Source organism: Triticum dicoccoides, chromosome 7A (assembly GCF_002162155.2).
Source record: "Triticum dicoccoides isolate Atlit2015 ecotype Zavitan chromosome 7A, WEW_v2.0, whole genome shotgun sequence".
NCBI lineage: Eukaryota > Viridiplantae > Streptophyta > Magnoliopsida > Poales > Poaceae > Triticum > Triticum dicoccoides.
The window spans coordinates 67,591,802-67,614,960 of record NC_041392.1 but is presented as its reverse complement, the minus strand read 5'-3'; positions in this window follow the sequence as shown (position 1 = coordinate 67,614,960).

Sequence of the window (23,159 nt, the reverse complement as noted above, 5' to 3'; positions counted from 1 at the left end):
CCTTATCATTTGTTTTCGTGTCATACATTTCATATCATGTCATCATGTACATCGCATTTGCATACATGTTCGTGTTGGGGAACATAGTAATTTCGAAAAAATTCCTACGCACACACAGGATCATGGTGATGCATAGCAACAAGAGGGGAGAGTGTGTCCACGTACCCCCGTAGACCAAAAGCGGAAGCGTTATGACAACGCGGTTGATGTAGTCGTACGTCTTCACGATCCGACCGATCCAAGTACTGAACGCACGGTACCTCCGAGTTCTGCACACGTTCAGCTCGATGACGTCCCGCGAACTCCAATCCAGTAGAGCTTCACGGGAGAGTTCCGTTAGCATGACGGCGTGGTGACGATGATGATGTTCTACCATCGCAGGGCTTCGCCTAAGCACCGCTACGATATGATCGAGGTGGATTATGGTGGAAGGGGGTACCGCACACGGCTAAAAGATCAAGAGATCGATTGTTGTGTCTATGGGGTGCCCCCTGTCCCCGTATATAAAGGAGTGGAGGAGGGGGAGGGCCGGCCCTCTCTATGGCGCGCCCTAGGGGAGTCCTACTCCCACCGGGAGTAGGATTCCCCTTTTCCTAGTAGAACTAGGAGCCCTTCCAAGTAGTAGGAGTAGGAGGGAAGGAAAGGGAAGGGAAAAGGAGAAGGAAGGAAGGGGGCGCCCCCTCCCTAGTCCAATTTGGACCAGCCCATGGGGAGGGGTGCGGCCACCCTTTGAGGCCTTTCTCTCCTTTCCTGTATGGCCCATTAAGGCCCAATACGAATTCCCGTAACTCCCCGGTACTCCCGAAAATACCCGAATCACTCGGAACCTTTCCGATGTCCGAATATAGTTGTCCAATATATCGATCTTTACATCTCGACCATTTCGAGACTCCTCGTCATGTCCCCGATCTTTAAGCGTGCGGACCCTTCGGTACGTCAAAACACATAAACTCATAATATAACCGTCATCGAACTTTAAGCGTGCGGACCCTACGGGTTCGAGAACTATGTAGACATGACCGAGACACATCTCCGGTCAATAAACAATAGCGGAACCTGGATGCTCATATTGGCTCCTACATATTCTATGAAGATCTTTATTGGTCAAACCGCATAACAACATACGTTGTTCCCTTTGTCATCGGTATGTTACTTGCCCGAGATTCGATTGTCGGTATCTCAATACCTAGTTCAATCTCGTTACCGGAAAGTCTCTTTACTCGTTCCGTAACACATCATCCCGCAACTAACTCATTAGTTGCAATGCTTGCAAGGCTTATAGTGATGTGCATTACCGAGTGGGCCCAGAGATACCTCTCCGACAATCGGAGTGACAAATCCTAATCTTGAAATACGCCAACCCAACAAGTACCTTCGGAGACACCTGTAGAGCACCTTTATAATCACCCAGTTATGTTGTGACGTTTGGTGGCACACAAAGTGTTCCTCCGGTAAACGGGAGTTGCATAATCTCATAGTCATAGGAACATATGTATAAGTCATGAAGAAAGCAATAGCAACAAACTAAACGATCAAGTGCTAAGCTAACGAAATGGGTCAAGTCAATCACATCATTCTCCTAATGATGTGATCCCGTTAATCAAATGACAAATCATGTCTATGGTTAGGAAACATAACCATCTTTGATTAACGAGCTAGTCAAGTAGAGGCATACTAGTGACACTCTGTTTGTCTATGTATTCACACATGTATTATGTTTCCGGTTAATACAATTCTAGCATGAATAATAAACATTTATCATGATATAAGGAAATAAATAATAACTTTATTATTGCATCTAGGGCATATTTCCTTCAGTCTCCCACTTGCACTAGAGTCAATAATCTAGTTCACATCGCCATGTGATTTAACATCAATAGTTCACATCACCATGTGATTAACACCCATAGTTCACATCGTCATGTGACCAACACCCAAAGGGTTTACTAGAGTCAATAATCTATTTCACATCGTTATGTGATTAATACCCAAAGAGTACTAAGGTGTGATCATGTTTTGCTTGTGAGGGAAGTTTAGTCAATGGGTCTGCCATATTCAGATCCGTATGTATTTTGCAAATTTCCATGTCAACAATGCTCTACACGGAGCTACTCTAGCTAATTTCTCCCACTTTCATTATGTATCCAGATTGAGACTTTGAGTCATCTGGATCAGTGTCAAAACTTGCATCGACGTAACCCTTTACGACGAACCTTTTGTCACCTCCATAATTGAGAAACATATCATTATTCCACTAAGGCTAATTTTGACCAATGTCCAGCGATCTACTCCTAGATCACTATTGTACTCCCTTGCCAAACTCAAGGCAGGGTATACAATAGGTCTAGTACACAGCATGGCATACTTTATAGAACCTATGGCTAAAGCATAGGGAATGACTTTCATTCTCTCTCTATCTTCTATCATGGTCGGGTTTTGAGTCTTACTCAACTTCACACCTTGTAACATAGGCAAGAACTCCTTCTTTGACTGTTCCATTTTGAACTACTTAAAAATCCTGTCAAGGTATGTACTTATTGAAAAAACTTATCAGGCGTCTTGATCTATCTCTATAGATCTTGACGCTCAATATGTAAGCAGCTTCACCGAGGTCTTTCTTTGAAAAACTCCTTTCAAACACCCCTTTATGCTTTGCAGAATAAGTCTACATTATCTCCGATCAACAATATGTCATTCACATATACTTATCAGAAATGTTGTAGTGCTCCCACTCACTTTCTTGTAAATACAGGCTGCACCACAAGTCTGTATAAAACTATATGCTTTGATCAACTTATCAAAGTGTATATTCCAACTCCGAGATGCTTGCACCAGTCCATAGATGGATCGCTGGAGCTTGCTTATTTTGTTAGCACCTTTAGGATTGACAAAACTTTCTTGTTGCATCATATACAACTCTTCTTTAATAAATCCATTAAGGAATGTAGTTTTGTTTATCCATTCGCCAGATTTCATAAAATGTGGCAATTGCTTACATGATTCGGATAGACTTAAGCATAGATACGAGTGAGAAACTCTCATCGTAGTCAACACCTCGAACTTGTCGAAAACCTTTTTGCGACAATTCTAGCTTTGTAGATAGTAACACTACTATCAGCGTCCGTCTTCCTCTTGAAGATCCATTTAATCCCAATGGATCGCCGATCTTTGGGCAAGTCAATCAAAGTCCATACTTTGTTCTCATACATGGATCTCATCTCAGATTTCATGGCCTCAAGCCATTTCGTGGAATCTGGGCTCATCATCACTTCCTCATAGTTCATAGGCTCGTCATGGTCAAGTAACATGTCCTCCAGAACAGGATTACCGTACCACTCTGGTGCAGATCTCACTCTGGTTTAACTACGAGGTTCGGTAGTAAATTGATCTGAAGTTACATGATCATCATCATTAGCTTCCTCACTAATTGGTGTAGTAGTCACAGGAACAGATTTCTGTGATGAACTACTTTCCAATAAGGGAGTAGGTACAATTACCTCATCAAGTTCTACTTTCCTCCCACTCACTTCTTTCGAGAGAAACTCCTTCTCTAGAAAGGATCCATTCTCAGCAATGAATATCTTGCATTCGGATCCGTGATAGAAGGTGTACCCAACATTTTCTTTTGGGTATCCTATGAAGATGCACTTCTCCGATTTGGGTTTGAGCTTATCAGGTTGAAACTTTTTCACATAAGCATTGCAACCTCAAACTTTAAGAAACGACAACTTTGGTTTCTTGCCAAACCACAGTTCATAAGGCATCATCTCAACAGATTTCGATGGTGCCCTATTTAACGTGAATGTAGCTGTCTCTAATGCATAACCCCAAAACGATAGTGGTAAATCTGTAACAGACATCTTAGGTTGCACTATATCAAATAAAGTACGGTTATGACGTTCGGACACACCATTACGTTGTGGTGTTCTAGGTGGCATGAGTTTGTGAAACTATTCCACATTGTTTTAATTGAAGACCAAACTCGTAACTCAAATATTCGCCTCTGCGATCAGATCGTGGAAACTTTATTTTCATGTTATGATGATTTTCCACTTCACTCTGAAATTCTTTGAACTTTTCAAATGTTTCAGACTTATGTTTCTTTAAGTAGATATACCCATATCTGCTCAAATTATCTATGAAGGTCAGAAAATAATGATACCCGCCGCGAGCCTCAACACTCATCGGACCGCATACATCAGTATGTATTATTTCCAATAAGTCAATTTCTCGCTCCATTGTACCAGAGAATGGAGTTTTAGTCATCTTGCCCATGAGGCATGGTTCGCAAGCATCAAGTGATTCATAATCAAGTGATTCCAAAATCCCATCATCATGGAGTTTCTTCATGCGCTTTGCATCAATATGACCTAAACGGCAGTGCCACAAATAAGTTGCACTATCATTATTAACTTTGCATCTTTTGGTTTCAATATTATGAATATGTGTATCACTACGATCGTGATCCAACGAACCATTTTCATTGGGTGTATGACCATAGAAGGTTTTATTCATGTAAACAGAACAACACTTTATTCTCTTACTTAAATGAATAACCCTATTGCAGTAAACATGATCAAATCATATTCATGCTCAACGCAAACACCAAATAACACTTATTTAGGTTCAACACTAATCCCGAAAGTATAGGGAGTGTGCGATGATGATCATATCAATCTTGGAACCACTTCCAACACACATCGTCACTTCACCCTTAACTAGTCTCTGTTCATTCTGCAACTCCCGTTTCGAGTTATTACTCTTAGCAACTGAATCAGTATCAAATACCGAGGGGTTGCTACGAACACTAGTAAAATACACATCAATAATCTGTATATCAAATATACCTTTGTTCACTTTGCCATCCTTCTTATCCGCCAAATAGTTGGGGCAGTTCTGCTTCCAGTGACCAGTCCCTTTGCAGTAGAAGCACTTAGTCTCAGGCTTAGGACTAGACTTGGGCTTCTTCACTTGAGCAGCAACTTGCTTGCCGTTCTTCTTGAAGTTCCCTTTCTTTCCCTTTGCCCTTTTCTTCAAACTAGTGGTCTTGTTAATCATCAACACTTGATGCTCTTTCTTGATTTCCACCTTCATCGATTTCATCATCATGAAAAGCTCGGGAATCGTTTTCATCATCCCTTGCATACTATAGTTCATCACGAAGTTGTACTAACTTGGTGATGGTGACTAGAGAATTTTGTCAGTCACTATTTTTATCTGGAAGATTAACTCCCACTTGATTCAAGCGATTGTAGTACCCAGTCAATCTGAACACATGCTCACTGCTTGAGCTATTCTCCTCCATCTCTTAGCTATAGAACTTGTTGGAGACTTCATATCTCTCAACTCGGGTATTTTCTTGAAATATTAACTTCAACTCCTGGAACATCCATATGATCCATGACGTTCAAAACGTCTTTGAAGTCCCGATTCTAAGCTGTTAAGCATGTTGCACTGAACTATCAAGTAGTCATCATATTGAGCTAGCCAAACGTTCATGATGTCTGCATCTGCTCCTGCAATAGGTCTGTCACCTAGCGGTGCATTAAGGACATAATTCTTCTGTGCAGCAATGAGGATAAACCTCAGATCACGAATCCAATCCGTATCATTGCTACTAACATCTTTCAAATTAGTTTTCTCTAGGAACATATCAAAAATAAAATAGGGGAGCTAAACGCGAGCTATTGATCTACAACATAGATATGCTAATACTACCAGGACTAAGTTCATGATAAATTTAAGTTCAATTAATCATATTACTTAAGAACTCCCACTTAGAAAGACATCCCTCTAATCTTCTAAGTGATCACGTGATCCAAATCAACTAAACCATAACCGATCATCACGTGAAATGGAGTAGTTTTCAATGGTGAACATCACTATGTTGATCATATCTACTATATGATTCATGCTCGACCTTTCGGTCTTAGTGTTCTGAGGCCATATCTACATATGCTAGGCTCGTCAAGTTTAACCTGAGTATTCTGCGTGTGCAAAACTGGCTTGCACCCGTTGTAGATGGACGTAGAGCTTATCACACCCGGTCATCATGTGGTGTCTGGGCACGACGAACTTTGGCAACGGTGCATACTCAGGGAGAACACTTTTTATCTTGAATTTTAGTGAGAGATCATCTTATAATGCTACTGTCAATCAAAGCAAGATAAGATGCATAAAAGATAAACAGCACATGCAATCAAAATATGTGACATGATATGGCCATCATCATCTTGTGCCTTTGATCTCCATCTCCAAAGCATCGTCATGATTTCCATCGTCACCGGCATGCCACCATGATCTCCATCATCTTGATCTATATCAATGTGTCGTCACATGGTCGTCTCGCCAACTATTGCTCTTGCAACTATTGCTATCGCATAGCGATAAAGTAAAGCAATTATTTGGCGCTTGCATCTTATGCAATAAAGAGACAACCATAAGGCTTCTGCCAGTTGCCGATAACTTCAACAAAACATGATCATATTATACAACAACTTATATCTCAGCACGTCTTGACCATATCACATCACAACATGCCCTGCAAAAACAAGTTAGACGTCCTCTACTTTATTGTTGCAAGTTTTACGTGGCTGCTACGGGCTTAGAAAGAACCGTTCTTACCTACGCATCAAAACCACAACGATAGTTTGTCAAGTTGGTGCTGTTTTAACCTTCACAAGGACCGGGCGTAGCCACACTCGGTTCAACTAAAGTTGGAGAAACTGACACCCGCCAGCCACCTGTGTGCAAAGGACGTCGGTAGAACCAGTCTCGCGTAAGCGTACGCATAATGTTGGTCCGGGCCGCTTCATCCAACAATACTGCCGAACCAAAGTATGACATGCTGGTAAGCAGTATGACTTATATCGCCCACAACTCACTTGTGTTCTACTCATGCATATAATATCAACGCATAAAACCTGGCTCTGATACCACTGTTGGGGAACATAGTAATTTTTAAAAATTTCCTACGCACACACAGGATCATGGTGATGCATAGCAACAAGACGGGAGAGTGTGTCCATGTACCCTCGTAGACCGAAAGCGGAAGCGTTATGACAACGCGGTTGATGTAGTCGTACATCTTCACGATCCGACTGATCCAAGTACCGAACGCACGGTACCTCCGATTTCTGCACACGTTTAGCTCGATGACGTCCTGCGAACTCCAATCCAGTAGAGCTTCACGGGAGAGTTCCGTTAGCACGACGGCGTGGTGACGATGATGATGTTCTACCGTCGCAGGACTTCGCCTAAGCACCGCTACGATATGATCGAGGTGGATTATGGTGGAAGGGGGCACCGCACACGGCTAAGAGATCAAGAGATCAATTGTTGTGTCTATAGGGTGCCCCCTGTCCCCGTATATAAAGGAGTGGAGGAGGGGGAGGGCCGAGTAGGATTCCCCTTTTCCTAGTATAACTAGGAGCCCTTCCAAGTAGTAGGAGTAGGAGGGAAGGAAAGGGAAGGGAAAAGGAGAAGGAAGGAAGGGGGCGCCCCCCTCCCTAGTCCAATTCGGACCAGCCCATGGGGAGGGGTGCGGCCACCCTTTGAGGCCTTTCTCTCCTTTCCTGTATGGCCCATTAAGGCCCAATACGAATTCCGTAACTCCCCGGTACTCCCGAAAATACCCGAATCACTCAGAACCTTTCCGATGTCCGAATATAGTCGTCCAATATATTGATCTTTACGTCTCGACCATTTCGAGACTCCTCGTCATATCCCCGATCTCATCCGGGACTCCGAACTCCTTCGGTACATCAAAACACATAAACTCATAATATAACCGTCATCGAACTTTAAGCGTGCGGACCCTACGGGTTCGAGAACTATGTAGACATGACCGAGACACATCTCCGGTCAATAAACAATAGCGGAACCTGGATGCTCATATTGGCTCCTACATATTCTATGAAGATCTTTATCGGTCAAACCGCATAACAACATACGTTGTTCCCTTTGTCATCGGTATGTTACTTGCCCGAGATTCGATTGTCGGTATCTCAATACCTAGTTCAATCTCGTTACCGGAAAGTCTCTTTACTCGTTCCGTAACACATCATCCCGCAACTAACTCATTAGTTGCAATGCTTGCAAGGCTTATAGTGATGTGCATTACCGAGTGGGCCCAGAGATACCTCTCCGACAATCGGAGTGACAAATCCTAATCTTGAAATACGCCAACCCAACAAGTACCTTCGGAGACACCTGTAGAGCACCTTTATAATCACCCAGTTATGTTGTGACGTTTGGTGGCACACAAAGTGTTCCTCCGGTAAACGGGAGTTGCATAATCTCATAGTCATAGGAACATATGTATAAGTCATGAAGAAAGCAATAGCAACAAACTAAACGATCAAGTGCTAAGCTAACGAAATGGGTCAAGTCAATCACATCATTCTCCTAATGATGTGATCCCGTTAATCAAATGACAAATCATGTCTATGGTTAGGAAACATAACCATCTTTGATTAACGAGCTAGTCAAGTAGAGGCATACTAGTGACACTCTGTTTGTCTATGTATTCACACATGTATTATGTTTCCGGTTAATACAATTCTAGCATGAATAATAAACATTTATCATGATATAAGGAAATAAATAATAACTTTATTATTGCCTCTAGGGCATATTTCCTTCAGTTCATCTCATGCATTCGAGCATTTTCCCCATTGTCTGTTTTGCAATCCGGCGCTCCTATGCCCTCCGGCGTCCTCTTTTGCCTCTTTTCGTGTGCGGGTGTTGAACGTTCTTGGATTGGACCGAGATTTGCCAAGCGGCCTTGGGTTACCACCGGTAGACCGCCTGTCAAGTTTCGTGCCATTTGGAGTTCGTTTGATACTTCAACGGTTAACCGGGGAACCCTATAGGCCTCGTGAGTGTTGCAGCCCAACACCCCTCCAAAGTGGCCCAAAACCCACCTAAACCCGCTCCATCCTCTCGGTCGTTCGATCACGATTGCATGGCCGAAAACCGCACCTCATTTGGACTCTCCTAGCTCCCTCTACCTATATATATGTCATCTCCCCCGAAAATTCGCGGATGAACCCTAAAAATTCTTTCCCTCGCGCCGACGGACAAAATTTCTCACTGGCCGGACATGTTCGCTCGCCCGACCACCTCACTCCGGCCAACCAGGGGACGACACGTCGCTCCGCCGCCGCTCCCCTCAACTCACAGCGTGACACATCGCTGTTGGAAATATGCCCTAGAGGCAATAACAAAATGGTTATTATTATATTTCCTTGTTCATGATAATTGTCTATTGTTCATGCTATAATTGTGTTATCCGGAAATCGTAATACATGTGTGAATACATAGACCACAACACGTCCCTAGTGAGCCTCTAGTTGACTAGCTCGTTGATCAAAAGATAGTCATGGTTTCCTGACTATGGACATTAGATGTCATTGATAACGGGATCACATCATTAGGAGAATGATGTGATGGACAAGACCCAATCGTAAGCATAGCTCAAAGATCGTGTAGTTCGTTTGCTATAGCTTTTCCGAATGTCAAGTATCATTTCCTTAGACCATGAGACCGTGCAACTCCCGGATACCGTAGGAGTGCTTTGGGCGTGCCAAACGTCACAACGTAACTGGGTGACTATAAAGGTGCACTACGGGTATCTCCGAAAGTGTCTGTTGGGTTGGCACGAATCGAGAGTGGGATTTGTCACTCCGTATGATGGAGAGGTATCTCTGGGCCCACTCGGTAATGCATCATCATAATGAGCTCAATGTGACCAAGTGGTTGATCACGGGATCATGCATTGCGGTACGAGTAAAGTGACTTGCCGGTAACGAGATTGAACGAGGTATTGGGATACCGGCGATCGAGTCTCGGGCGAGTAACGTACCGATTGACAAAGGGAATTGTATACGGGATTGATTGAATCCTCGACATCGTGGTTCATCCGATGAGATCATCGAGGAGCATGTGGGAGCCAACATGGGTATCCAGATCCCGCTGTTGGTTATTGACCGGAGAGTCGTCTCGGTCATGTCTGCGTGTCTCCCGAACCCATAGGGTCTACACACTTAAGGTTCGGTGACGCTAGGGTTGTTGAGATATTAGTATGTGGTAACCTGAAAGTTGTTCGGAGTCCAGGATGAGATACCAGACGTCACGAGGAGTTCCGGAATGGTCCGGGGGTGAAGAATTGTATATAGGAAGTCCAGTTTCGGCCACCGGGAAAGTTTTGGGGGTCACCGGTATTGTACCGGGACCACCAGAAGGGTCCCGGGGGTCCACCAGGTGGGTCCACCTATCCCGGAGGGCCGCATGGGCTGAAGTGGGGAAGGGAACCAGCCCTTGGTGGGCTGGTGCGCCCCCCTTGGGCCTCCCCCTGCGCCTAGGGTTGGAAACCCTAGGGGTGGGGGGCGCCCCACTTGGCTTGGGGGGCAAGCCACCCCCTTGGCCGCCGCCCCCCTTGGAGATTGGATCTCCTAGGGACGGCGCCCCCCTAGGGGTCCTATATATAGTGGGGGGGGGGAGGGAGGGCAGCCGCACCCTAGCCCCTGGCGCCTCCCTCTCCCTCCCGTCACACCTCTCCCTCTCGCTGAGCTTGGCGAAGCCCTGCCGAGATCGCCGTTACTTCCACCACCACGCCGTCGTGCTGCTGGATCTCCATCAACCTCTCCTCCCCCCTTGCTGGATCAAGAAGGAGGAGACGTCTTCCCAACCATACGTGTGTTGAACGTGGAGGTACCGTCCGTTCGGCGCTCGGTCATCGGTGATTTGGATCACGACGAGTACGACTCCATCAACCCCATTCTCTTGAACGCTTCCGCTTGCGATCTACAAGGGTATGTAGATGCTCCCCTTTCCCTCGTTCCTAGATAACTCCATAGATTGATCTTGGTGATGCGTAGAAAATTTTAAATTCTGCTATGTTCCCCAACAGTGGTATTAGAGCTAGGTCTATGCGTAGTTTCTATGCACGAGTAGAAAACAAAGCAGTTGTGGGCGTCGATATTGTCAATTTACTTGCCATTACTAGTCTTATCTTGATTCGGTGGCATCGTTGGATGAAGCGGCCCGGACCGACCTTACACGTACGCTTACGTGAGACTGGTTCCACCGACTGACATGCACTAGTTGCATAAGGTGGCTAGCGGGTGTCTGTCTCTCCCACTTTAGTCGGATCAGATTCGATGAAAAGGGTCCTTATGAAGGGTAAATAGAAATTGGCATATCACGTTGTGGTTTTGGCGTAGGTAAGAAACGTTCTTGCTAGAAACCTATAGCAGCCATGTAAAAACTTGTAACAACAATTAGAGGACGTCTAACTTGTTTTTGCAGCATGTGCCATGTGATGTGATATGGCCAAAAGGATGTGATGAATGATATATGTGATGTATGAGATTGATCATGTTCTTGTAATAGGAATCACGACTTGCATGTCGATGAGTATGACAACCGGCAGGAGCCATAGGAGTTGTCTTAATTTATTTATGACCTACGTGTCGACATAAACGTCATGTAATTACTTTACTTTATTGCTAAACCGTTAGCCATAGTAGTAGAAGTAATAGATGACGAGACAACTTCATGAAGACACGATGATGGAGATCATGATGATGAAGATCATGGTGTCATGCCGGTGACGAAGATGATCATGGCGCCCCAAAGATGGAGATCAAAAGGAGCAAATGATATTGGCCATATCATGTCACTATTTAATTGCATGTGATGTTTATCATGTTTTACATCTTATTTGCTTAGAATGACGGTAGCTTAAATAAGATGATCCCTCGTAATAATTTCAAGAAAGTGTTCCCCCTAACTGTGCACCGTTGCGAAGGTTCGTTGTTTCGAAGCACCACGTGATGATCGGGTGTGATAGATTCTAACATTCGAATACAACGGGTGTAAGCCAGATTTACACACGCAATACACTTAGGTTGACTTGACGAGCCTAGCATGTACAGACATGGCCTCGGAACACGAAAGACCGAAAGGTCGAGCATGAGTCGTATAGAAGATACGATCAACATGAAGATGTTCACCTATGTTGACTAGTCCATCTCACGTGATGATCGGACACGGCCTAGTTGACTCGGATCATGTTTCACTTAGATGACTAGAGGGATGTCTATCTGAGTGGGAGTTCATTGAATAATTTTATTAGATGAACTTAATTATCATGAACTTAGTCTAAAATCTTTACAATATGTCTTGTAGATCAAATGGCCCACGCTAATGTTGCCCTCAACTTCAACGCGTTCCTAGAGAAAACCAAGCTGAAAGATGATGGCAGTAACTATACGGACTGGGTCCAGAACCTGAGGATCATCCTCATAGCTGCCAGGAAAGATTATGTCCTAGAAGCACCGCTAGGTGACGCACCCATCCCAGAGAACCAAGACGTTATGAACGCTTGGCAGTCACGTGCTGATGATTACTCCCTCGTTCAGTACGGCATGCTTTACAGCTTAGAACCGGGGCTCCAAAAGCATTTTGAGCAACACGGAGCATATGAGATGTTCGAAGAGCTGAAAATGGTTTTCCAAGCTCATGCCCGGGTCGAGAGATATGAAGTCTCTGACAAGTTCTTCAGTTGTAAGATGGAGGAAAATAGTTCTGTCAGTGAGCACATACTCAAAATGTCTGGGTTGCACAACCGCTTGACTCAACTGGGAGTTAATCTCTCGGATGACGCGGTCATTGACAGAATCCTTCAGTCGCTTCCACCGAGCTACAAGAGCTTTGTGATGAACTTCAATATGCAGGGGGTGGAAAAGACCATTCCTGAGGTATATTCAATGCTGAAATCAGCGGAGGTGGAGATCAAAAAGGAACATCAAGTGTTGATGGTGAATAAAACCACTAAGTTAATAAAGGCAAGGGTAAGAAGAACTTCAAGAAGGATGGTAAGGGAGTTGCCGCGCCCGGTAAGCAAGCTGCCGGGAAGAAGCCAAAGAATGGACCCAAGCCCAAGACTGAGTGTTTTTATTGCAAGGGAAGTGGTCACTGGAAGCGGAACTGCCCCAAATACTTAGCGGGCAAGAAGGCCGGCAACACTAAAGGTATATGTGATATACATGTAATTGATGTGTACCTTACCAGTACTCGTAGTAGCTCCTGGGTATTTGATACCGGTGCGGTTGCTCACATTTGTAACTCAAAGCAGGAGCTGCGGAATAAGCGGAGACTGGCGAAGGACGAGGTGACGATGCACATCGGGAATGGTTCCAAGGTCGATGTGATCGCCGTCGGCACGCTACCTCTACATTTACCTATGGGATTAGTTTTAAACCTCAATAATTGTTATTTAGTGCCAGCTTTGAGCATGAACATTGTATCAGGACCTCGTTTAATTCGAGGTGGCTACTCATTTAAATCCGAGAATAGTGGTTGTTCTATTTATATGAGAGATATGTTTTATGGTCATGCTCCGCTGGTGAATGGTTTATTCTTAATGAATCTCGAGCGTAATGTTACACATATTCATAGTGTGAATACCAAAAGATGTAAGGTTGATAATGATAGTCCCACATACTTGTGGCACTGCCGCCTTGGTCACATAGGTGACAAACGCATGAAGAAGCTCCATGCAGATGGACTTTTGGAGTCTCTTGATTACGAATCATTTGACACGTGCGAACCATGCCTCATGGGTAAAATGACCAAGACTCAGTTCTCAGGAACAATGGAGCGAGCAACCAACTTATTGAAAATCATACATACTGATGTGTGCTGCCCAATGAGTGTTGAGGCTCGCGGTGGCTATCGTTATGTTCTCACTCTCACTGATGACTTGAGTAGATATGGGTATGTCTACTTAATGAAACACAAGTCTGAGACCTTTGAAAGGTTCAAGGAATTTCAGAGTGAGGTTGAAAATCAACGTGACAGAAAAATCAAGTTCTTGCGATCAGATCGTGGGGGAGAATACTTGAGTCACGAATTTGGCACGTACTTAAGGAAATGTGGAATAGTTTCACAACTCATGCCGCCTGGAACACCTCAGCGTAATGGTGTGTCCGAACATCGTAATCGCACTCTATTGGATATGGTGCGATCTATGATGTCTCTTACCGATCTACCGCTGTCATTTTGGGGCTATGCTTTAGAGACTGCCGCATTCACTTTAAATAGGGCTCCATCGAAATCCGTTGAGACGACACCGTATGAATTATGGTTTGGGAAGAAACCTAAGCTGTCATTTCTAAAAGTTTGGGGATGCAATGCTTATGTCAAGAAACTTCAACCTGAAAAGCTCGAACCCAAATCAGAAAAATGTGTCTTCATAGGATACCCTAAAGAAACTATTGGGTATACCTTCTACCTCAGATCCGAAGGCAAGATCTTTGTTGCCAAGAATGGATCCTTTCTAGAGAAAGAGTTTCTCTCGAAAGAAGTAAGTGGGAGGAAAGTAGAACTTGATGAAGTATTACCTCTTGAACCGGAAAGTGGCGCAACTCAAGAAAATGTTCCTGAGGTGCCTGCACCGACTAGAGAGGAAGCTAATGATGATGATCATGAAACTTCAGATCAAGTTGCTACTGAACTTCGTAGGTCCACAAGGACACGTTCCGCACCAGAGTGGTATGTCAACCCTGTCTTGGAAATCATGTTGTTAGACAACGGTGAACCTTCGAACTATAAGGAAGCGATGGCGGGCCCAGATTCCGACAAATGGTTGGAAGCCATGAAATCCGAGATAGGATCCATGTATGAAAACGAAGTATGGACTTTGACTGACTTGCCCGTTCATCGTCGAGCCATAGAAAATAAATGGATCTTTAAGAAGAAGACAGACGCGGATGGTAATGTAACCATCTATAAAGCTTAGCTTGTCGCTGAGGGTTATCGACAAGTTCAAGGGGTTGACTACGATGAGACTTTCTCACCCGTAGCGAAGCTGAAGTCCGTCTGAATCATGTTAGCAATTGCCGCATTCTATGATTATGAGATATGGCAAATGGATGTCAAAACTGCATTCCTTAATGGTTTCCTTAAGGAAGAATTGTATATGATGCAGCCGGAAGGTTTTGTCGATCCTAAGAATGCTGGCAAGGTGTGCAAGCTCCAACGCTTGATCTATGGGCTGGTGCAAGCATCTCGGAGTTGGAACATTCATTTTGATGAGATGATCAAAGCATTTGGGTTTACGCAGACTTATGGAGAAGCCTGCATTTACAAGAAAGTGAGTGGGAGCTCTATAGCATTTCTCATATTGTATGTGGATGACATACTATTGATGGGAAATGATATATAATTCTTGGAAAGCATAAAGGCCTACTTGAACAAGTGTTTTTCAATGAAGGATCTTGGAGAAGCTGCTTACATATTAGGCATCAAGATCTATAGAGATAGATCGAGACACCTCATTGGTCTTTCACAGAGTACGTACCTTGACAAGATATTGAAGAAGTTCAATATGGATCAGTCAAAGAAGGGGATCTTGCCTGTGTTGCAAGGTACGAGATTGAGCACGGCTCAATGCCCGACCACGACAGAAGATAGAGAAAAGATGAGTGTTGTCCCCTATGCCTCGGCCATAGGGTCTATCATGTATGCTATGCTGTGTACCAGACCTGATGTAAACCTTGCCATAAGTTTGGTAGGAAGGTACCAAAGTAATCCCGGCATGGAACACTGGACAGCGGTCAAGAATATCCTGAAGTACCTGAAGAGGACTAAGGATATGTTTCTCGTTTATGGAGGTGACGAAGAGCTCGTCGTAAAGGGTTACGTTGATGCTAGCTTCGACACAGATCTGGATTACTCTAAGTCACAAACCGGATATGTGTATATTTTGAATGGTGGGGCAGTAAGCTAGTGCAGTTGCAAGCAAAGTGTTGTGGTGGGATCTACATGTGAAGCGGAGTACATGGCAGCCTCGGAGGCAGCACAAGAAGCAATCTGGGTGAAGGAGTTCATTACCAACCTAGGAGTCATTCCCAATGCGTTGGGCCCGATGACTTCTGTGACAACACTGGAGCTATTGCCCTTGCCAAGGAGCCCAGGTTTCACAGGAAGACCAGACATATAAAGCGTCGCTTCAACTCCATTCATGAAAGTGTTCAAAATGGAGACATAGATATTTGTAAAGTACATACGGACCTGAATGTAGCAGATCCGTTGACTAAACCTCTCCCTAGAGCAAAACATGATCAACACCAGAACTCTATGGGTGTTCGATTCATCACAATGTAACTAGATTATTGACTCTAGTGCAAGTGGGAGACTGTTGGAAATATGCCCTGGAGGCAATAATAAAATGGTTATTATTATATTTCCTTGTTCATGATAATTGTCTATTGTTCATGCTATAATTGTGTTATCCGGAAATCGTTGACTAGCTCGTTGATCAATAGATGGTTACGGTTTCCTGACCATGGACATTGGATGTCGTTGATAACGGGATCACATCATTAGGAGAATGATGTGATGGACAAGACCCAATCCTAAGCCTAGCACAAGATCGTGTAGTTCGTTTGCTAAATCTTTTCTAATGTCAAGTATCATTTCCTTAGACCATGAGATTGTGCAACTCCCGGATACCGTAGGAGTGCTTTGGGTGTGCCAAACGTCACAACATAACTGGGTGATTATAAATGTGCACTACGGGTATCTCCGAAAGTGTCTGTTGGGTTGGCACGAATCGAGACTGGGATTTGTCACTCCGTATGACGGAGAGGTATCTCTGGGCCCACTCGGTAATGCATCATCATAATGAGCTCAACGTGACCAAGTGGTTGATCACGGGATCATGCATTGCGGTACGAGTAAAGTGACTTGCCGGTAACGAGATTGAACGAGGTATTGGGATACCGACGATCGAGTCTCGGGCGAGTAACGTACTGATTGACAAAGGGAATTGTATACGGGATTGATTGACACTAGTAGAAAACAGGGCTATGGTCCAGGCCGGCTCAGCCCATTAGTCCCGGTTCAGTGTAGAACCGGGACCAATGTGGGCATTGGTCCCGGTTCGTGAGCCCAGGGGGCCGGCCGGGCCACATGGGCCATTGGTCCCGGTTCGTCTGGACCTTTTGGTCCCGGTTGGTGGGACGAACCGGGACCAATGGGCCTCGCTCCTGGCCCACCACCATTGGTCCCGGTTGGTGGCTTGAACCGGGACCAAAGGCTTCCCTTTAGTCCCGGTTCATGCCACCAACCGGGACCAATGACGTGCCTATATATACCCCCTCGCATAAGAGCAGAGCACACTGCTCTGTTTTTTTCTGGCCGAGGGGGAGAGGGCTTGGTGGTGCTCTAGCTCACCTCCTATGCACACAAGGTGTTCGATGGAATGCCCGAGCCACACTACTTAAGCTTTCTCCTCTCGAAGCTCGACCTCCAAGCTCCATTTTCCTCGAGATTTGTCTAGATTTAGTGGTCCGTCACGCCCCGTCCCCGTCTTCACCGCCGTCGATCACCCGCGCCGATCTCATCACCGACACCACCGTGGTGAGCCTCTTGTTCTTATCTTCTTTCTGAAAGGAAAAATATTCTTACTTGTATGTTTAGGTAGATACTTGTATCATTTTTTTACATTTATTGTTGCATCTTATATAGTGCGATGGTTTTGGTATCCACCCCCGTCGGCCCTCGTCCTGTCTATGATTCGGATTTGGTATGTATATTATCTTTATAACTATTGGTTCATTTATTGTTTATGAAAATTATGCCGACCAACGTGACATAGATTTTATTTATCTAGGATGTATGTGAATCGGAAATGCCAACCGACCCTATTGTCGAGAGGTTAAATTTAGTTGAAGAAGAAAACAATTTGTTGAAGGAAAAAATAAAAAAAATTGAGGAGGAGAAGATGATATTGGAGTTGCATGTTGCGGATGTCGTCGATGATCACAAGATCAAGATGGATGCAATGCGCTTGAAGATTAGAAAGATTAGAAAATATGCCATTCATACTGAGGCTTGGTATCATTATGCCGTTGGATCAATTGTTACCTTGGTTGCGATTATGATCGCATTTGTTTTCGCATTGAAATGTTTTACATAGTTTCAATGTATGGTTTAATTAATTAGATGCTCTGGAGAGCTATATGTTGTTAGATGGGAACTACGTATGCACTTTGGTTTTAATGTGATGATGAACTTCTATTAATTTGGACACTTAATTATATATAATGCACGCAGATGAACCGGCAATGGATGTACGGTGACAGACACACCCGCGAGTACATTAAGGGCGTGCATGAGTTTCTCGATGCGGCTGAGGCAAACAAGCAGAATGGTTTTATGTGTTGTCCATGCACTGAATGTGGGAATACGAGGTCTTACTCTAACCGGAAAATCCTTCACTCCCACCTGCTTTACAAGGGTTTCATGCCACACTATAATGTTTGGACGAGGCACGGAGAAATAGGGGTTATGATGGAAGACGGCGAAGAAGAAGAGTACGATGACAACTATGTGCCCCCTAAATACGGTGATGCTGCAACGGGGGGAGCTGGTGAAGATCAAGAGGAACCAGACGATGTGCCCAATGATGCTGCCACGGGTGAAGCTGCTGAAGATCAAGAGGAACCAGACGATGTGCCTGATGATGATGATCTCCGCTGGGTCATTGTCGATGCAAGGACGCAATGCATTAGTCAAAAGGAGAAGCTGAAGTTCGATCGCATGTTAGAGGATCACAAAAAAGGGTTATACCCCAATTGCGAAGATGGCAACACAAAGCTCGGTACCGTACTGGAATTGCTGCAGTGGAAGGCAGAGAATGCTGTGGCTGACAAAGGATTTGAGAAGCTACTGAAAATATTGAAGAAGAAGCTTCCAAAGGATAACGAATTGCTCGACAGTACATACGCAGCAAAGAAGGTCGTATGCCCTCTAGGATTGGAGGTGGAGAAGACACATGCATGCCCTAATGACTGCATCCTCTACCGCAGTGCATACAAGGATCTGAATGCATGCCCGGTATGCGGTGCGTTGCGGTATAAGATCAGACGACATGACCCTGGTGATGTTGACGGCGAGCCCCTCAGGAAGAGGGTTCCTGCGAAGGTGATGTGGTATGCTCCTATAATACCACGGTTGAAACATATGTTCAGAAACGAAGAGCATGCCAAGTTGATGCGATGGCACAGTGAGAACCGAAAGAAAGATGGGAAGTTGAGAGCACCCGCTGACGGGTCGCAGTGGAGAAAAATCAAGAGAAAGTACTGGGATGAGTTTGCAAAGGACCCAAGGAATGTATGGTTTGCTTTAAGCGCGGATGGCATTAATCCTTTCGGGGAGCAGAGAAGCAATCACAGCACCTGGCCCGTGACTCTATGTATGTATAACCTTCCTCCTTGGATGTGCATGAAGCGGAAGTTCATTATGATGCCAGTTCTCATCCAAGGCCCTAAGCAACCCGGCAACGAAATTGATGTGTACCTAAGGCCATTAGTTGAAGAACTTTTACAGCTGTGAAATGGAAACGGTGTACGTACGTGGGATGAGCACAGACAGGAGGAATTTAACCTTAAGGCGTTGCTGTTCGTGACCATCAACAATTGGCCCGCTCTCAGTAACCTTTCAGGACAGACAAACAAAGGATACCACGCATGCACGCACTGTTTAGATGATACTGAAAGTATATACCTGGACAAATGCAGGAAGAATGTGTACCTGGGCCATCGTCGATTTCTTCCAACCAACCATCAATGTCGAAAGAAAGGCAAGCATTTCAAAGGCGAGGCAGATCACCGGAAGAAGCCCGCCATGCGCACCGGTGATCACGTGCTTGCTATGGTCAATGATTTACACTACGTAATCTTTGGAAAGGGTCCCGGTGGACTAGCTGTTCCGAATGACGCTGAGGGACACGGACCCATGTGGAAGAAGAAATCTATATTTTGGGACCTATCCTACTGGAAAGACCTAGAGGTCCGCTCCTCAATCGACATGATGCACGTGATGAAGAACCGTTGTGTGAACCTACTAGGCTTCTTGGGCGTGTATGGGAAGACAAAAGATACACCTGAGGCCCGAGAGGACCTGCAACGTTTGCACGAAAAAGACGGCATGCCTCCGAAGCAGTATAAAGGTCCTGCTAGCTACGCTCTTACGAAAGAAGAGAAAGAAATCTTCTTTGAATGCCTGCTCAGTATGAAGGTCACGACTGGCTTCTCGTCGAATATAAAGGGAATAATAAATATGCCAGAGAAAAAGTTTCAGAACCTATAGTCTCATGACTGCCACGTGATTATGACGCAACTGCTTCCGGTTGCATTGAGGGGGCTTCTACCGGAAAACGTCCGATTAGCCATTGTGAAGCTATGTGCATTCCTCAATGCAATCTCTCATAAGGTGATCGATCCAGAAATCGTACCAAGGCTAAGGAGTGATGTGGCGCATTGTCTTGTCAGTTTCGGGCTGGTGTTCCCACCATCCTTCTTCAATATCATGACGCACGTCCTAGTTCATCTAGTCGACGAGATTGTCATCCTGGGGCCCGTATTTCTACACAATATGTTCCCCTTTGAGAGGTTCATGGGAGTCCTAAAGAAATATGTCCGTAACCGCGCTAGGACAGAAGGAAGCATCTCCATGGGCCATCAAACAGAGGATGTTATCGGGTTTTGTGTTGACTTCATTCCTGGCCTTAACAAGATAGGTCTCCCTAAATCGCGGTATGAGGGGAGACTGACTGGAAAAGGCACTCTTGGAAGAGACTCAATAATATGCAGGGACGGATATTCTTGGTCTCAAGCACACTACACAGTTCTACAGAACTCTACGTTGGTGACCCCGTATGTCGATGAACACAAGAACAGTCTGCGCTCCAAACACCCGGAGCAGTGCGACGACTGGATTACATGTGAACACATCAGGACTTTCAGCAGTTGGTTGGAAACACGTCTCAGAGGTGACAACACTGTTTGTGATGAGTTGTACTTGTTGTCCAGGGGACCATCTTTGACTGTATTTACTTACAAAGGATACGAGATAAATGGGAATACATTTTACACGATCGCCCAAGATCAAAAGAGCACCAACCAAAACAGCGGTGTCCGCTTTGATGCAGCAACCGAGAGCGGAAATGACACATATTATGGTTACATAGTGGACATATGGGAACTTGACTACGGACCTGATTTTAAGGTCCCTTTGTTAAGTGCAAATGGGTCAATCTGTTAGGCGGCGGGGTACAGGTAGACCCACAGTACGGAATGACAACAGTGGATCTGAAAAATCTTGGGTACACTGACGAACCGTTCGTCCTAGCCAATGATGTAGCACAGGTTATCTATGTGAAGGACATGTCTACCAAACCGAGAAAAAGAAAAGATAAGGAAGCGAATACATCATACGATGAGCCAAAGCGCCACATAGTTCTTTCAGGAAAAAGGGACATCCTGGGAGTGGACGGCAAGACAGACATGTCTGAAGATTATGAAAAGTTTCATGAAATTCCTCCCTTCAATGTCAAGGCTGACCCAAGCATCCTGATAAACAATGAAGATTATCCATGGTTACGGCGCAATAAGCAAATGACACAAGCGAAGAAAAAGTGAATACTTTCTCCCGCAACTATTATGATGATACCATGCCAAATTTGTAACAGACGAACATGCTACCATTGTCCGTTTTGTACATGCACATGCTATGTGGGTGAAATTATGATACCATCCCAACTTTTAACTTTTTCAGAGTTCATTTGAAATGCTTTCATGTCTTATGGTTTGAAACTTTGATACTTCGAAAGTGATTGTCCATTTTGTACACGAAGTGCATCAAGTTTTTGTCGTAACCCTCTCTACTTTTTGGAACATGCTATGTGGGTGAAATGATGATACCATGCCAACTTTCAACCTTTTCAGAGTTCATTTTGAAATGCTTTCCAATTTCAGAGTCATTTAGCTCAAAGAATGAATTAATATCAAACAGAATAAACTACAAAACTTTTATGAAAATAAAAACAATCAATTAAAATATTATGTTATGATCAACTAAAATAAAACTATAATATTCTTCAATAGCAAAAAGAATATAATTTTTGTGACCTAAAATCAAACTATAAGTATTTAATTGTAAGTATAAATAAAAAATAAATAGCAAAGAAGAAAAAATTTCTAATTTTATAGTAAAGTTATTCATAAACTAGTGATTCACACAAATTTTTAAAAATTCAAATTTAAACTATTTAAAATTTAAAACTAATGGCACTAACAGAAAGTTTATAATTTTTGTGACCTAAAAGCAAAAAGAAATCACTAAAAAACTGTAAGTATTTAGTTGTAAGTAGAAATAAAAAATAAATAGAAAAAAAATCTATTTTTATAGTAAAGTTATTCATAAACTAGCGATTCACACAAATTTTTAAAAATTCAAATTTAAACTATTTAAAATTTAAAACTAATGGCACTAACAGAAAGTTTATAATTTTTGTGACCTAAAAGCAAAAAGAAATCACTAAAAAACTATAAGTATTTAGTTTTAAGTAGAAATAAAAAAATAATAAACCAAAAAAATATAGAAATAAAAAAGAAAAAACCAAAAAAAATGCCTCCTACTGGGCCTCCACGGCCTGAATACGACTAGAAACCCTACATGGGCCAGGATTCAGGCCCGCAGAAGGCCCAATAGGCCCACTGGTAGTAGCAAGTTAAGCCCGAAAGTCTGCATTAGAGAGGAGCTCGAATGGGTGGGCACACCCGCGCTTTTAAACCAGTGCCGGCGCCCTTCAGCTAGCGATGTGGGACTAAACTTTTGGGCTCGGGGCAGCGAAGGCCATTGGTCCCGGTTGGTGGCACCAACCGGGACTAAAGGGGGCATTGGTCCCGGTTCGTGGCGCCAACCGTGACCAATGCCCCCCTTTAGTCCCGGTTGGTTCCACCAACCGGGACCAAAGGCCGCCGCTTCCCGCCCTTTGGGCTGCTGAAAATTGGCCTTTGGTCCCGGTTCGTGGCACCAACCGGGACTAAAGGGGGCATTAGTCCCGGTTTGTGCCACCAACCGGGACCAATGCTCCGTCTATATAAGCCACACTTGTGAAAATTTTGGTTCAGTTTCTTCGATCCCGCCCCGACGTCGCCGCCAGGCTGCCCCTCTGCTCGCCTCGCTGTCGCTGCCGTTGCCCCTGCCCCGCCCCCGAGCGCGCCCTACCTCGCCGTCGTCGCCGGCCGCCCGTCCACCGCCCCCGAGCACCCCCTGCGCCGCCGAGCCCATCCACCGCCCCC